This window comes from Lissotriton vulgaris, chromosome 10, assembly GCF_964263255.1.
Source record: "Lissotriton vulgaris chromosome 10, aLisVul1.2, whole genome shotgun sequence".
NCBI lineage: Eukaryota > Metazoa > Chordata > Amphibia > Caudata > Salamandridae > Lissotriton > Lissotriton vulgaris.
Genome location: NC_141698.1, coordinates 1,138,310,882 through 1,138,328,926, shown reverse-complemented (window position 1 = coordinate 1,138,328,926; position 18,045 = coordinate 1,138,310,882). Strand labels below are relative to the sequence as shown.

At 50.0% G+C, this 18,045-nt stretch overlaps 1 pseudogene; it reads right to left on the bottom strand.

The window, feature by feature from the left end:
* Nucleotides 1-10,628: 10,628 nt before the first annotated feature.
* LOC147689466 (U2 spliceosomal RNA) lies at nt 10,629-10,737 on the bottom strand (annotated as a pseudogene).
* Between the last annotated feature and the right edge of the window lie 7,308 nt (nt 10,738-18,045).

The following is an 18,045-nucleotide window of genomic DNA, read 5'->3' as shown; positions in this document are numbered from 1 at the left end:
CCATCAAGCGTATGTCTTGCAACAAAACTCCCGGCACGGATGGCCTGCCCATTCAATTTTATGCAAAATCTATGGAGGAGCCTGCACCTAGGCTCCAGGAGGTCTATAAAGAGGCGAAGGAACTTGGTCGGCTGCCCCAGTCCATGCGGGAAGCGCTAGTGATCCCTTTATTGAAGCCGGGTCGGCCCGGGGAAGAGATGGCCTCCTACCGCCCGCTGTTAATGTTAACCACTGACTATAAAATACTCAGCAGTATACTGGCAACCTGGTTATTACAGCACATGACCACTTTGATCCATTCGGATCAGGCTGGCTTTATACCAACGAGAAACACAACAACGAATATCAGGCGTTTAGTGAGACTATTAGAGGAGGTTCACCCTGAGGCACAGCAACCCATGATATTGTCAGTGGACGTTGAAAAAGCGTTCAACAGCCTGGAGTGGGACTACTTGTATAAGACAATGGGGCGCTTTGGACTTGGTACAGATTTCCTGCAATGGACAAATGTGTTATATACGTCGGCGGCAGCTAGGGTAAAAGTTGGAACACTGATTTCAGCACAATACCCTGTAAATAGAGGGACGAGGCAGGGGTGTTCGCTATCACCTCTGCTTTTTGCCATGGCAATTGAGCCGCTAGCAGCAACGGCCAGGTCAGGTGCCCATACCGGAGATTGGGAAGCAGAGAAAGCCCACAGTACATCTCACTAAATGCGGACGACATGCTGCTCTTCCTCGAGGACGCAGGAAGGGCATTGGTGGGCGCAGACTCCCTCCTCTCGGATTTTGGCAATGTCTCGGTTTGAAAGTAAATTGCCAGAAAACGTGCCTATTCCCTGTACAGCAGGGGGTGGTGAGACCTATGATAGGTAGGGAGGTGCGATGGGAATCCAGCTGTTTGAAGTATTTAGTTCTACATATTTATCACACGGCTGCGGATATGTTAGAAGGGAATATCGGGCGTGGCATTAGAGCGTTGAAGGGTAGCATGGCCATTTGGTCCACCCTTCCGTTGTCAGTAACGGGCTGGATAGCCCTCCTAAAAATGATAGCGTTACCGCGCTTCCTGTACTATTTCAGAGCGCTACCGATATGGATACCGGGCTCCATCTTTAAGACGCTGAAATCGCTCGTGGTATCCTTCCTTTGGGGAACGGGTATGCGTAGGGTAGCCCAGGTGACGCTGGCTCGGCCTGAAGCTGAAGGAGGTCTGGCAGTCCCAGACTTCGAATTGTATTACCTGGCTGCCCAACTGCAGTTTTTTACACAAGCGGTAGCGAAGGAATTCAGAGGCCCAGAGCACAACAGAGGTCAAGGTATTCCACGCCATATTTTATCGTTTATAACGCTGCAGCAGAGACGGAGCCTTAAAGACCTTTCGATGGAAGAGAGAACGCTAAGGTTCTGCTGGAACCGATCCCAACGCAGAGCGAGCGTCCTCCACCCGTATGCCCCTGAGATTCCATTGGGAATGTTGACGGCGCTGCCCCACGGTAGGGACTGGTCGCCATTGCAGATCTGGGAGGAAGCAGGCCTCCAAGTAGTGGGAGACCTGTACGAGGATGGGGCCATGTTGCCTTACCAGACGCTGCAGGAAAGATTTGACCTTCCCAGAGGGGGGTACCTACTGCACGCAGCCCTTTCAAGGGCGATACAAACGCACTGGCGGGAGGGCTTATGGAACCCAAGACGACGAAGGCATGTCAATATACCAGGATGGCTGCCGGGACCTTCAAAGCAGTCATATGCCTCTATTCTAGAATGGTCAGCGAGGAATTAACTCCCCTAGACGCACTGAAAGGAAAGTGGGAGGTTGATATAGGGAAAGTAATCCCTGAGGCTGCCTAGATCCAAATAGTGCAGAGAGCCTGGAAGAGCTCGTGTAACGCAAGATTCCAACTGATCCATTTTTACATCCTCCACAGAGCATATTTAACGCCTGGTAGGATTTGCAAATATTTCAAGGTTGCAGAGGCGGCATGTCCTAGGTGTACGCAAACCAGAGTGGAATTGGAGCACATGCTGTGGTCTTGCCCACTTATAGGATCCTACTGGGTAGAAATGGGCAACACTTTAAACGTGATAACGGAGAGGGGAAACATCCTTTACAACTAAACTTTTACAACGCAGTGCTATTACAACGCAGGTTTTACAACGAAAACCATTACAACACATTGCGCTGGGGGGCGCTCTAGGATAGGGAATAGATTTAATTTACTATCCAACACCTTCCCTAGTGTCCACGGGGACTGGAGTTGGAATAGTAAATTAAACTATTCACTATCCAGCACCCCAAAACGCTATGCGTTGTAAAGGTTTGCATTGTAAAACTGGCGTTGTAACAGCATGCGTGGTAAAAGCATGCGTTGTAACGTCATACATCCAACGGAGAGACAGCTAACATTTGATATGGCCACTAGTGTCCTGCGCTGGTTCCCCCAAACATCCAAGACCAAAATTACCAGTACATTAATAGACATGGGGCTCATTCTAGCGAAAAGGGAACTCACTAGGCATTGGAAAGCGACAGTAGGGCCTAACAGTAAGAGGTGGATGAATGAATTTGTGAAGTGGGCGGCTAGTGAGAGCGCATTGCGATTCCAGCGGGCGCGTAGGCGCAACAAAGAAAAAGAGCTAGAAGCAGCGACGGCGCGGGATACACTAGTGCAGGCATTACGGGAAGGGCAGACGCAGGATGACTAGAGGGAGTGCTAAAGTGGACAGATTAACCTCATGGCATTCCAGGTGCATCGAGGAGGCTAGGACAACGCGAATTCCTGAACACAACTGCTTTGAGGGATCATTATGGTAGAGGCACCAGTGATGAGGGTTGAGAGGAGGGAGGGTTGCAGACATTTTGTTGAGAAGGGGAGTTGCGGGGAGATCTTAACCGGTTTTATTGGTATTAGTTGGGGAATTGCCCTAAAGTGTGATGACTTGTGAATGCGATTAAGTAAAGTGCCTTGGATGGGATGTACTATCAGAGGGGTAATAGCATAGAGACAATCGGGTCATTTCAGTGTATGTTTGTATTGTACAAAACCAACAAACTACGTTTTCAAAAACAAAAAAAATGGGAAGCAAGTTGTGTGTCTGGAAAATTGTCAACAGAGGACTCAGTCTTAAACAAAAAAAGACCTGACAGCGGAGCCTTCTGGTTACCAGCACCTAACCCGATTTTACACTCACTTAATATCATCCCTACTGTGTTGAATGGGAACTGTGTGCACACTGTTTAGTACCCAACCGTCACAGTACTTGTATCTTCAAGGAATTTAACAATTTACAGAAAACAAGCAAAGGTGCACCACTCAAGAGGAATGTTATCAAAAGGAACAAATAAAATGTCCATATCCAAGAAACAAAGAGTTCTTCAATTTTTTCTTTTTTTCTTTCTCTTTTATTGTTTCGTTTTCATTTTGGATAAAACACGACGAACAGCAGACGCATTTCGCCCTTATACAGGACTTCTTCAGGGCTGTTAAATACAAACAAATAAATATAAAACACACAACAAATATAAGACAATTTATACATAAAAGTTATGAGGGCTATTTTCTTGCCCAGTACACGACAAAGACAGACTACCAGCATATATGTCCAACTATAACAATTCCTATTCATCTCAAACAAGCAAAGCATTACAGCATCATGCTATTAAGTAAGAGAAGCCTGTCAAATGTCCCAGCCGGGATAAAGTTGAACAAAGACAACCTCATTGCTGCATGTTTCCAGATTTGTTATGACTGCACGCTTCAATATGGATACATTATAATCCATTCCCCGTCAATCCGGGAAAAATGAAAATCATTCTCAAAACGTCCAGAAGAGACCACAACAACAGAATAAAGGTTAGATTGAGATTAACAAAAGTGGGCCTAAAAGAGAAAAGGACAGAAAGAGATAAGGAGGGCACACACAAAGAAGCAAGACAAGAGAGAAAAGATGGCAGAACAAACAATGACTGTGAAGCCAAAGGCATTACAACCTATCGGTAAGAAGAGTCCTACAGAACAATCATATGTATATATATATATATATATATATATATATATATATATATATATATATATATATATATATATATATATATATATATATATATATATATATATATATATATATATATATATATCTTCCCTTGCTTAATCAAAAGGACCCAACCCCCATATCGATGGGATGATTAGTGGAACAAAAAATAACCTTAGGCCTGATATCAAAGAAGGAGGGGGCGGGGAGCAAGGGGATACCCACTACTAGATTGAAAAGGAGACAAATCTCTCCATAAGATTTCGGAAAATAGGGTTTCCTTCTGTGAGGTTTTCACCATCTAGTTTAGTCTTTAATATGTGAGACACAAGTCAAGAAAATATTATTATAACTAAGCAATAGCCATATTAGACAAAATCACAAGTTTCAAGAGCCATAACTTACATTTTAATAAAGTGTTGCACCGTATATATCTGGGCAATAGATAATCAATAGTCAATATAGACACGTCCCACTGTACTGACGTCCAGCTCCGCTAATATCGGAACTAAAAGAGGTTTATCTAAAGTCAAATAAAATTAAAATCAATGAACTCAGTCTTTCCCTCCCTCAGCCGCAGCATCAATGGTGCTCAAAGGCTGTGGAGAAAAGTCTTGCAAAAAAGAACTGCTATCCCGTGGCATACTATTTTGTATCGGCCACATGGTGTAGTTAGACATGTTCATTGGAGACAAAGCACTTGTCTTTAGAACCAGGAAGTGATGGTAGAATGAGAAAATAACAAAAAAAAGAGACTAGGGAATGAGTCTTTTCTAACTCCCCATCCACAACTATAAACTCACTATAAAGAAAAGGACAAAAACACTAAAAAAGAGTGGGGATCTGTTGCACCCCAATCTAAACAAAGGGGAGGAGGAAGGGACATTGGTAAGAAATCTACTTTCTTAATACTGCCCTCACACAGCTTACGGTGTCATGCTTCATCATTGGGCTGCATCTGACACCCAGGTGCAGACAAACACAATGGGTGGAACGCAATTATTTTGTATAGAAAGTGGCGAGGAAAGAAAATATAGAGACAGGTGAAGGAAAAGAGTTGTTCCTTCATGAAGGGATCAGAAAGTGCAAGACAAAAATAATAATAAAACTATCTGAGGGGAACCTAGGTTACCTTTATTTTTGGTCACCCTCGGTAGGGTTAAAAATGTATAGGCTACACCGGGGGAATCAGTACCCCTATATCCTCTTTGCAGGAACCAACATGTTTCGGCCTTTAATGTATGCCCCCAGAGGTCACAGCGGCCTTCATCAGGGTATTGATCCCTGTGAGAAGTTGGCCTGGCATATGGTGTTCACTATTCTGGTGAGCACCTTGCACCAGTAAAACGACCCTTATAGTGATTGGTTGTAAGTAAACCTTATAGACCAGCTATCCTAATGATAGCATGGACAAAAGCAGTATTAGGCTAAACTCAAAAGGGCATGTGAAGCCAGCTGTTTTACCATATGCAATCCCTTTAAATACCAAATGAAAGGACACCACACAAGTTATATTACAAAATATATGTATTTATTTCTAGAATAAACCCCTCAACTCTTTATGAGCACAGAAGCACAAGCGTTAAACAAAGAACACAGTATAACATACAATAAGCTGCACAATTATGGATAGGCCGGGTGGCCACTCAAACCATATATTAAGAAAGTGGTATAAGTATCACGTCACGAACAATGAACAGGCCTTGGGCCTAGGGAATCGCTGGGCCTACACTGGACTAATGAAGGTTAGGTCGGGAGAGGCCCACAGGATACGGGTGCAGAGTCTATAGGCAACCGCGTTTACCATGCAAGTCAATGGTGCGTAAAAATCAGAAAGTGTTAGGTTTCGAAGACTTCTGACTGGACTAGAACTTAGCAACTTAAAACTAGGACACTAGAGGTGTAAACCACTATAGGAGAACTGGAGTTATATTGTTACCCCACCCACAGGAAGCGGGTGCATAGGTGCCAAAGTGTGTCGGGTTTCGTTGTGAAGTTCTATGGAGCCTGGAGGAAAAGATGCTGCAGGCGACCAGGAGAGAAGAGTCCGGTTGGATCCAAGGGTGGATCGAAGATGTAGAGTACCTGAAAGCAGAGGTGACAGAGTTCAGGTCACTAGCCAGTGACTAGCGTGGAACCAGGAAGGAACCAGGCGATGTCTGGTTGCAATCAGGTGATGTTGAGGTGTTTGTCTCCGCTACCACGTGGACCAGGAAGGATCGAGGATAACCGGCTGGTGAACACGAGCTGTCCCACAAAGGCTCTTGCTGTCGGCGGTGTTGGTACTCGATTCGGAGTCACCAAGCCTTGGCAGAGGCAACCCACGCAGGACTCGAAGATGTCTTCTTGATCGGACCAGGAAGGTCAAATCGATGGCTCCTTTTCAGGGGAGCTGGGGCCAATCTGGAGCAACCAGAGTATCAGTGTAGTTTTGATGTTTCGTTGTCAAAGAGGCCACTAGCCAATGGGCAAGCAACCGGACAACGCGTCGAGCAGGAAAAGTGCGAAAGGGCCCCACATAGCACTTGGAGAGTGTGGAGAGGTGATCTTTAGAGCACAGGCTGCTCGGGCCTGGGACTTCTCAAACCCCAAAGCACAGCATCGAGGGTGCCTCAGGAGCTGCACAGGAAGCACTTTGACGACTTTTTAAGATGGCCGGTCCCACGTCTCTCGTCGCCTCCACGGGTCTAAGCTTTGCTAGGACTGTGGATCGGGCTGTTGGAAGTCTGGGAGTCCAGGTCTTGTCAGTCTTAGTCGTTCGAGCTCCGGCGGGAGCAACGGCAAAAAAAGTCTTGTCGCGCTGATGGTGCCTGCTTGCACAGGGTGGCCACTCCTTGACCACAAGGGAGATTCTTCAGTCTTCTACGTTGAGTAGGATGTCGAAGGGTCCAGAGTTTCATTTCAAAGTTTCAGTCAGGATGATCTAAATTGTATTGGCACAGCTCCTACCTTTATTCCAAATCAAGGGGCTGGATCACCTGCTAGGTCCCTCCTATGGGTGGGACCCAGGGAGGGGGTGGTTACACCCCTTTCCCTTTGTCCAGTTTTGCGCCAGAGCTGGGGCTGGAGTGCCCCAGCACCGGTTTGAACTGGACTATGCATGGGATGCATTGTGCGCCCCAGGCAGTGTCTAGTTTCATTCAACCCTCCCTGCTACAATCCACTATCTCCTGTCTGGGGTGGTGTAACACCTCCCTGTGACAGGATGCCATTTGTCCAGGCCTCCCCTGCTGGAGTTTCGGTCAGCAGCAGGAGGCCAGACTTGTGTCTGTGGCAGCAGCATCCATTTTGTGATGCTAGGGTTCTGGTTAGATTTAACCGCGTTTAAGCAAAGTAACATGTCTTCTCCCTCTAGACGGGTGGAATGCTACCCCCGTCGCCCGAACTGGTGAGGGGGTAGTATTCCAAAGCGTTTGACACCTTACACGACATGTTTTGATAAAGCCAAACCAAAGTTAGCAAGTAACCGCGAGGATTATAATGCACTTAAGAGTATATGGTGTGGCAATTTCCCAGAACAGCCAAGGGAGTTGGTCCCGAAAGCTGCAGACAGGCTCAGCTCATGCCAGAGCACCATCTCACATAAAACCAAGCATTCTGCCTCCAGGATTGATAAGGCCTGCCATAGGAGTGACTTATATGTGTATATGTATGTATGTATTTATTTCTTATATAGCGCAACCTTTCACCCTACGGGTATCTTGGTGCTCAGATTATTGCACAAGGCCCCCCTTGTAGTAGCATGGTCAGAGAGAAAGGGAAGGAGCTGGAACTTAACTGCCTCTAGGGAACAGCCAGGTTTTTAAGCTTTTCCTGAATGAGGTCAAATCGACGGACTGTCTAATTCGAAGTCGTAGCTCATTCCAGAGCCGGGCTGCTGACACACTGAAAGCCCGGCCTCCCATCCTAGATCGCTTAAATCTGGATGTCACCGCTAGGTTTAACGAGGAGGAGCGAAGCATCCTCTTCGGCTGGTACCAATTAAACCTGTTAGATAGCAGTCTTGGGCCTGAGTTGTGGAGTCCATTGAACACTGTGCACAAGGATTTAAAGCGAATTCTTTCACAGATTGGCAACCAGTGTAGCTCTTTCAAGGCCAAAGAAGTGGAAGAGCGGCGCTCCCAGCTCAAGGCTAGTTTGGCCGCTGTAGACTGGACTCTTTGCAGGCTCTGAATGATGTACTGCGGGGCACCCAAGTACAGAGCATTACAATAGTCCAGTCTACTAAGTATCAGATTTCTGACTACCAGAGGGCGAGTCTCCTTTGGGAGAAAAGATAGCACCTGTCGTAGCATTCGTAGGAGAACCATACAGACACTAATTGTCTTGTTGGATTGGGCCTCCATCTGAAGGTTATCCTCTACCATAACCCCTAAATTCCGTACCACCCTAACTGGAGTCAGGGGTACTTCCTCTGGTGTAAGTCTAAACTCCAGTGGTAGGTGGCGAGGTAGGGTGTTACCCGGGCAAAACATTACCTCCGTTTTACTTCCATTAAATTGAAGGTAGTTTTCCCTAAGCCAAACGGAGGTATGGCGCATGCAGTCCTGAAGGGTACTCAACGGCACCGCTTGTTCCCCCTCCAGGGAGAACACCAGTTGGGTGTCGTCGGCATAATTAGCCAGCTCAATCCCAAAAGATCTAATCAGGGGGAATAGAGGACGTAAGTAAATATTGAAAAGGATAGGGCTGATGGACGAGCCCTGAGGCACGCCGTGGGGGACTGGTAATTTATTTGACGTAAATGGTGTTAGAAATACTGTCTGTTGTCTGCCCAACAGGTAGGATTGTAACCATTGAAAAGCCATCCCATTCACCCCAATCTCTGTTAGCCTCTCCAACAAGATACAGTGATTCACCGTATCGAAGGCGGCTGACATATCCAACAATATCAATACAGTAGGCTCTCCAATGTCCGCGCGCCTTCGAAGGCTATCCATAACCGTTATTAATGCTGACTCCGTGCCATGTTTTGGACGGAATCCAAATTGGTCCTCATCCAACAAACAGTTTTCCTCCCAAAAACTGAAAGATCCCTGCTAATGAGTTTTTCCAAGACCTTAACTGGAAAGGGTAAGAGGGATATAGGCCTGAAGTTAGCAGGGACACCAGGGTCCAGCGAGGGCTTTTTGAGCAGGGGGGTGACCATAGCCTGTTTCCAAGCATCCAACACCACCCCTGCCTCCAACGATTGGTTGCAGATCTGATGTAACCAGGGTAAGGTTGCTTGTCCCACTTCCTTCCATAACCTCGGAGGAAAGGGATCAAGGGGGGAACCTGAAGAGACCTTACGTACTAGATTGCTGAACACTTCCTCAGTCAGCTCAGTAAATATACTAAGGGAAGGTTTCACCCCCGCTCTTTTACATACTCCGAAAACACAATCTCGTCATTGACGGTAGTTGACTTTTGGAGGTTTCCTATAATTGTGGCAATCTTCTCATAAAAATATACCGCTATCTCGTCGCAGAGCTTCTGCGTAGCAGTCACCTTCTTACTCAAACACTGCGGATTAGAAAGTTTCTTGACAATGTCAAAGAGGACCTTGGTGTCCAGATATAGGTTTAGATATAGGTATACTATATCTAAGCAAGGAGTGATTACACCACCTTGCCCCAGCTGAGTGATAAGCCAGTTGTGTCAATTTTGGATAGCCAGCCAGGGGTGGCAAAAGATATGCTGCAGCCCCTGGTAGGCCTTGGATGCACCTATGCCCTGGGTACCTATAGTACACTGTACAGGGGCTGATAAGGTGACCCAATGTCCAATTGGTTACGCACCTAAGGTACATGGTTGTGAATTTAGAGAGCGAACAGCAGGCTGTGGGTCTGATTAGCAGGCCCACAGGCACATTAAGTCGAAAACCAGTGAAGCACAAAGCAAACATTGGGGTGACCATAGGAAAGCAGACCCTACTCCCCTACAATCCCTTAAAAAAGTTCCTGGTCTAGACCCACATTCAGGTCTTAGTCACTGGATAATCTCCATATCTCACTCTTATGCAATGGTGCAGAGGAACAGAAAAATACAAACTGGTCTCCGGTTTATTCTTGAGAGTGTGTCTCATTTATTGCCTCCCTGAGTACATAAAATGCTTAGCACTACCCTCTAAAGAGCCTAACTGCTCGGCCACAATACCACAAATAGAGCATTAGAATTATCTGCTTTTGCCTCTGCTTACCTACTGGGGATTCACTGGACTCTCTGCTCAATGTACTTCTTTTTAGTACACTAAGGAGAGAGCCAGCTTCCCACAGTCGCTCCCTGAGCATAAAGATGAAGAAACCACCAGGAGCGGACAGGGCAGCAGTACCTAGGATGCTGACCCTACCAAGCACTCTAGATGGATAGCGTCCCCAGACAAGGCAGGGGAGGAAAGCTGAGGAAGCTGCCTGCTGCACCTGAGACGGATCCATGCACCCAGGACCTGCTATGGTCCACGAAGACCAGAGCCTGTCCATCTGCAGGAAAGCTCACTGTGTGGGTGCCATCTCCAGGAAGACTCTGCTTCATGGAGGCCCTGAACAGCTGGACCTGGACTCGAGCATGGACAGAGGAGGAGGGCTGGCTGCCTGGTCTGGCCTGGCTTCCTGGGTCAGGTGGTCTAGTGAGCCCATGGACTTATCCCAGATAAACGACACACCCGATATTAAACTGATAGGAACAGATACTACACTTGACCTTAGCCAAAAGACCGAGAAGTGACTAGGGTGGACCAGCTCAACCCGGCGTTCGCTGCCCTCACTGCAGTATTCTGGAAGTGGGCCACAGCTCATCCGTGTTGCTGACACCTCAGATGCCAAAGTCTGTACTTCCTTGAGACTGAGTGCCTGCTGACATTCACTCTAGCCGAGGAGATTAGCCCCCTGCTTCCAAGGGACCTCTCCCCTCCTGCCTGGAGTGAAGGCCAGGAGGAAGCTGCTGCACTGTGCCAGCAAGAGCCAACCAGACAGCCCTGCCCACCTGTAGGGCACCCCTGGGAAGACGACCCTCTCTAGGCACTGAACTCTGTCTGCAAGAGCCTGCCAGGAGGCCCTGTTCACCTGTAGTGTGGCCCGGGGAAGACGACTCACTCTCTCTAGGAGCTGCACTGTGTCTGCAAGAGCTTGCTAGGCGGCCCTGCCTGGTAGGGTGCCCCTGGGAAGATGACATGTGTCTCTCTAGGTGCTGCACTGTGTCTGCCAGAGCCTGCAAGGAGGCCCTGCTCACCTGTAGGGTGGCCCTGGGAAGACAACCCTCTCTAGGCGCTACATATCTCCACACTTCTGCGCTCCTCCCTGCTAGCAATGTGTTCACCAACTCCTCCCATCACATCTGGTGCTGCACAGACTCACACTGTAACATCTCAGCACAGGCCTACTCCTGCAGTCTGCCTTCCATCTGCAGCCAAGGAGGGCCCGCAGGTGCCCTACACTCACCTGGTCATACCAGGGGACAAGTCATCCACCTCTGTGAGCTTCCAGAGACCTTCAGACCCACCTAAGGGACCTTCTCAGTCTGAAGAACATTCCCAGCCTGAGGGACCTTCTCAGCCTGAAGGACCTTCCCACCCGAGGGACCTTCTCAGCCCAAAGGACCTTCCCACCCAAGGGACCTTCTCAGCCTGGAGGACCTTCCCACCCAAGGGACCTTCTCAGTCTAAAGAACATTCCCAGCCTGAGGGACCTTCTCAGCCTGAAGGACCTTCCCACCCGAGGGACCTTCTCAGCCCAAAGGACCTTCCCACCCAAGGGACCTTCTTAGCCTGGAGGACCTTCCCACCCAAGGGACCTTCTCAGTCTGAAGAACATTCCCAGCCTGAGGGACCTTCTCAGCCTGAAGGACCTTCCCACCCGAGGGACCTTCTCAGCCCAAAGGACCTTCCCACCCAAGGGACCTTCTCAGCCTGGAGGACCTTCCCACCCAAGGGACCTTCTCAGTCTGAAGAACATTCCCAGCCTGAGGGACCTTCTCAGCCTGAAGGACCTTCCCACCCGAGGGACCTTCTCAGTCTGAAGAGCATTCCCAGCATGATGGACCTTCTCAGCCTGAAGGACCTTCCCAGGGTGAGGAATCTTCCTATCCTGAGGGACCTTCCGAGCCTGAGGACGTTCCCAGTCTGAGTGACATTCCCAGCATCAGGTACCTTCTCAGTGTCTCTCAGTCCTTGAGCTTCGGGTCACCCAGTGACCATGCCTGGACCCCTCCCCAGACCTCGCCGGCTCTTGTGCTCCACCTGCTGAGCCCTCAGACTGAGCGTCTCCTTTCAGAAGGTCCCATTACATCAGCAGCATCTCCTGCCTTGGAGGCAGCTCATCAGCTGGCACTGTGGACGGCTCGTGGCATGCCTGGCCTGACAGGGGCCTTGCCCGTGAGCTCATCTTGGCCACATATCCTCAGCTATGCTGGAGACTTGGTAGCCCCCCACCCTACCACTCCATTGGGCACATTTGATGGGGGATCTTCAAAACAGAACTGAACGACCGTCAGAGGTACCTTAGCTCATAGCCTCATAGTTTCCCGTCCCGGGGCTCGTGCTCACTCACCTGTGGCGAAGCCCCTGCCCACGGCACTGAGGGGCACCGTGGTACCTCTGTGCCATTAGACCCCAAAGGGAACTAGGCACCAGCTGTCCATCTGCTCACCGCTGCATCTCATTCTACCTACATCTTCTAACACCTGTAAATCTGGCCCTACGCAGTGTTTTGTTTCTTGTAATTTGGGACCTTGTGTAAGGACCTCTGTTTACTAGAGCCATAGAGTTGTAATGCTGGCAAGCATACATTTGTAATGTTACTCCTTATGTAGTAATCTGCTCTTTTGTGATTTTTGACCCAATTTGATGTACTTTTCTCATTGTAAAGTGTAGTAATCACACAGGGTCAGATAAGTGTGAGAACAACTACTTTATTGACTGTTCATCTCCACAGCTTCCGGCAACTGGCCAGCTCCTGGTATTCAAAGCACAGCATTCCATTGTCATGACAATGACATCATTAGAATATGGCTGCATGAAGAGCAAGCTACAGAGAAACTACTACATAAAGCTTGCTAGCACATCTGGGCAAAGTCTGCGCCGCTATATAAAATGTATGAATAAACAAAAATAAAATAAACAAACGAATTAGTGAATGAATGGAAGAAAGAATGAATGAATGAATGAATAAATAATACATGGTTCCAAACATCAGAAACTGTCCTGACCCGACCCCGGGTCCAGTGACAGCTATGTGACCTATATTTGATATAAGGGGTTCTCTCTGTGCCACAAAAATGTCCGAACCCTGGGAGAGACAGATCTCGTCAACAACTGGCTAGACTACAGAAACACACTCCATGCCGGCACCTCCACCCGAGTCCTCAAGAGACTCCAGACCATACAGCATGCAGCGGCCAGACTCATCCTGGACCTTCTAAATGTGCCCACATCACCCCCCACCTCAGGAACCTCCGCTGACTCCCCGTCCAGAAGAGATGTCAGTTCAAGATGCTGACGCACGCCTACAAGGCCCTCCACGACCAGAGTCCAGCATACATTAACCACCGCCTGATCTTCCACCAACCCACCCGACAACTGTCTCCGCCTCCCGCTCTTTCACACACTCCCTACACCCACCACAGCTGCAGCCGAGGTTGTTCCTTCTCCTACCTCGCCGCCAAGTCCTGGAATGACCTACCCCTGCATTTGCGCATGTCACCCTCACTCGGGGATTTGAGAAAGTGACTCAAGACCTGGCTTTTCGATCGAGACCAGCGAGACTGAATTGCATGGATACCCTCAGGGGTGAATAGCGGCACTTTACAAATACTGATTGTTAGAATTGGGGGTCTCTGGTTGGCACAGGTAGGTACTTGTGACAAGCAGGGATCCTCTCCTCTAGTCAGGACAAGGGGATTGCCCTCTCAAAATAACCCCTGCTCACCCTCTAGGTAGCTTGGCTCGAGCAGTCAAGGCTTTTTACAGAGGCGTTGTAGGTTAAGCATTTATGACCACATACAGTAACTCAGTGACAACACTATAAATGGACACCACACTAGTTGTATATCAAAAATAGTTAGCTTTTATATAAGACTTAGCACAAGACCAAATAACAACAAAATGAGCCACAACACTATTAGCAATAAAGAGTTCTTGTTCAAATGCATATTCTTAAAGTGCTGTGCGATTCGTACTCCTTTGTTTGGCCCTTGCGGTGATGAAAACGAACCCAAAGAGTCTAACACGCGCAGCGGACGCTTCTGTCCGATGCGCTCAGAATGGTGCACGAGTCGTACACAGTACCTTAGCTTGATGTGTCCGGCACGGACGGGGCAATGTAAAAGAAAGCGTTGTACGCGGCGATTTCCTCCTGTCACGGTGCGAGCTACGGCTCGTTGATGGCGCCTGTGCGGGTCGCTAAACTCAGAGTCGCGTTGATTGAGGGAACGGTGCTTGGTGCAGTGCGATCCATTTACGTTGCGGCGTATGAGCTGTACCTTGGGAGCTGGCGCCTTTCAGTCTTTAAGCGCGGTGCAAGGCGGGCCGTACGACGCGGATGTGCGAAGCTTACCCCACATCTAGGCCCGGTTGTAGATTTGACATCAGCGGCAGGGTGCGCGTTGATCAGTGCGGCTCGAAGGGGTGAAGCGATGTGTGGTACGTGGTCCCCCTGTCACGGTGCGGGCTTCGGCTCGTTGACTTCGTTGCTACGAGTCGTTGGGCACAGAGTCCGTTGATTGAGGCGGACGGCTTGGCACGGGGCTTCACAGAGTACGAGTTGATCCTACGAGGCGCACACAGCTCCCTGCCTTGGTGCTACGGGAAAGACAGCGTTTCCAGCAGCTCTCCTCAAGGCGGGTGAAGTCCACTGGTCCTGGGACTTTGTTCAGGGAGCAACTCACTCACAAGCCCTTGGAGATCTTTGCACAAGTGGAAAATAAAGTCTTTCAGTCTCTCTCCTTTCCTTTAGCAGCAAGGCAACCTCTGCAGGCCAATCCCCCAGGTCAGAGATAGTATTCCTCCTTCAGCTTGCCCTGTTCCTTCTCTTCAGGCAGAGGTGTCTTCTTGTCAAATATGGATCTAATTTCTTGGGAGCAGGGTCCCAATACTTATACCCCTAAATCCGTTGTTCCTCTGGGGTAGAGGGGCCTTTGCCCAGCCAAAACCAGTTCTTTGTTGATATGACTCTGACTTTTCATTCAGGGAGCAGGCTAGAGACATCAGACACTCCACAGGAGGTGGAGCCAGCATTGTGGTGGAGGGGCACAGTCATATTCAGAGCACTCCTCCCACCCATCTTTATGTAAATCTCTCCATTCACCACCAGGCTACCTAGCCCTGGCCTCTGGAATTCCCCAGCCCTGTCACTCACAGAAACCAGACAGCAGATACACATCCTAGCAGAGGCGTGCTGAAATGATTAGGCCAGCAAATACCTACTTTCTAAAAGTGGTATTTGCAAACACAGAATATTAAAATAAACTTTACTAAAATATGTATTTTATTACTCTGAGTTCAGGCATACTAAACTCGAATGCCTTCCATGTTCCCTGAGTCTGTTAGGTTTATAGAATGTAACAATTCTAACAGCCCATTCTGGCCTATGAGAACAGGTAGCCTTGCAACAGTTAAAAACGAAAATGGTTGTAATTCACTATTAGACATACCCCACACATCAGGGCTTGTCCTACCTTATACTTACAATGCACCCTGCCCTTGGGCCTACCATAGGGGTGACTAATATGAAGTTAAGGGTAGGTTTAAGGACTGGCAAGTGGGTGCACTTGCCCAGTCAGCATGACAGTACCAGACTGCACGCAGGTTCTGCAATGGCAGACCTTAGCAGGCCTGGACTGACCGTTCCCCCGGTGCGCGGCAAGGGTGAGGGCTGGTTTTGGGCCTCTGAGGGCCGTTTTTTTTACAGGGCCGTTTATGCAGCATAGCTGCAAAATCGTCCCTGCAGCAAAATCGGCCGAAAATCGGCCCCAGCAAAAAGCTCAGACCTCCCCCCCCGGGGGCCGGCCGAGCACTTTGCCGGGCCGGTTTTGGTTCCCAGTCCGGCCCTGGACCGTAGACACATTTTACCAGGCCGCTTCTGTGGGTGGCACAACCAGTGCTGCAAGCCCACCAGCAGCATTTGGATTTACAAGCCCTGGCACTCCTGGTGCACTGTACTAGGCTCTCACAGTAAACCAAATAAGCCAATCATGGAAACCAATCAATGTATACACTTTTCATAGGGAGCACTTGCACGGTGGCAGTGGTTGGCAGTGGCACAGTGCCCTGAGCAGCTAACACCAGCAAAAACATATGAGGCACAGCAACAGAAAGTGGAAGGGAGACCCACGCCAAGGTGCCAGGTCAAACACTGATGGATTGGTTGAATGCTGGAGAGGGGGGGCCGTACGTGGGGCCCCTGCTGGGCTTGTGTGGGGTTTACTGTCCTATTACCTACCCTGAGTCCCAGTAACTCCTGAGTACACTAGAGTTCTTAAGGGGTCTGTCTCTGGTGGTCCTTGGGAGAGACAGCACTGCTGGGGAGGGGGCCCCGTGCCTGGGGCCCCTGCGGGGCTTGTGTGGGGTTTACTGTCCTATTACCTACCCTGAGTCCCAGTCACTCCTAAGTACACTAGAGTTCTTAAGGGGTCTCTCTCTGCGCCACAAACATGGCGGCCCTTGGGAGAGACAGCACTGCTGGGGAGGGGGCCCCGTGCCTGGGGCCCCTGCTGGGCTTGTGTGGAGTTTACTGCCCCACCTCTGCCTTCCCATCAGGGGCAGCCCATGATTCTTGCGGGGGTCTCTTGTGTGCTCCCTCCCTGTGCTGTCTCCTATATTCCTTGCTGTTGGTTTGCTCCACGGGTGCGCCTCTGCCAGGCCTCCTCTCTGGGGGTGCCTGGTTCCTCTGGCCCCCGATCACCCGTCTCTGGTTCTGGCGTCCCCCCCCCCCCCCCCCCCCTCACGCTGCCACCGCCAGTGCCGGGCCCTGCAGGTGCCAGTGCTGCTCCCTTCTCCCTGACTCAGGACAGGTAGCTCACTGCGCTATCCCGGCGCAGACTCCTGTTCCCCCCGAGTGCCCACTGAGCGGAAGTGTCGATATGAACCCTCCGAGTCTTCAGCCTCTAGTGGCTCACATGCACCTGACCCGGCCCCTGCCCCGCAGGCCTCGCATAGGCGGGCCTGATGTGTGAGTGACTGCCTTAGCAATAGCCTGACTGCCCAGGAGCACACAGTGACTTGTTGGCACACCTCCCGCCCACCTCTGCTTCGCTGCAGTTCCTCTTCTCCCTGAAAGTGTTAAGTCATCCCACGACCCTCCCGTTTCCTGCTGTGGTTTCCTCTCCTCGGGGGCTCCGTCTCTGCCAGAGATCCGGGCAGTGCTGGTGTGGCGGGCTGCGTCTCCTGAGTGCGGGCACCTCCACCTCTGAGAGCTGCAGACGGGGGTGAGCCCCACCACCCCGGGGAGGGGACTCCTCTCTGGAAGAGGAGAGCTGACCGAAGGGTGGGTGCCACCTTGGAAGGGGCACTCCTGACTCCGGAGGAGGAGGAGAGCTGACAGAAGGGTCTGTGCCACCTTGTAGGGGACACTCCTGACTCTGAAGGAGGAGGAGAGCTGACCTAAGTGTCTGTGCCACCTTGGAGAGGGCACTCCTGACTCTGAAGGAGGAGGAGAGCTGACCTAAGTGTCTGTGCCACCTTGGAGAGGGCACTCCTGTCTCTGGAGGAGGAGGAGAGCTGACAGAAGGGTCGGTGCCGCCTTTGAGAGGGAACTCCTGTCCCTGGAGGACAGCTGGCAAAAGGGTCTGTGCCACCTTGGAGAGGGCACTCTTCACTCTGGAGGAGGAGACGAGCTAACAGAAGGGTCGGTGCTACGTTGTTGGGGGCACTCCTGTCCCTGGAGGAGGAGAGCTGACAGAAGAGTTGGTGCCATCTTTGAGAGGGCACTCCTGTCTCTGAAGGAGGAGAGCTGATAGAAGGGTTGGTGCCACCTTGGAGAGGGCACTCCTGTCTCTGAAGGAGGAGAGCTGACAGAAGGGTTGGTGCCACCTTGGAGAGGGC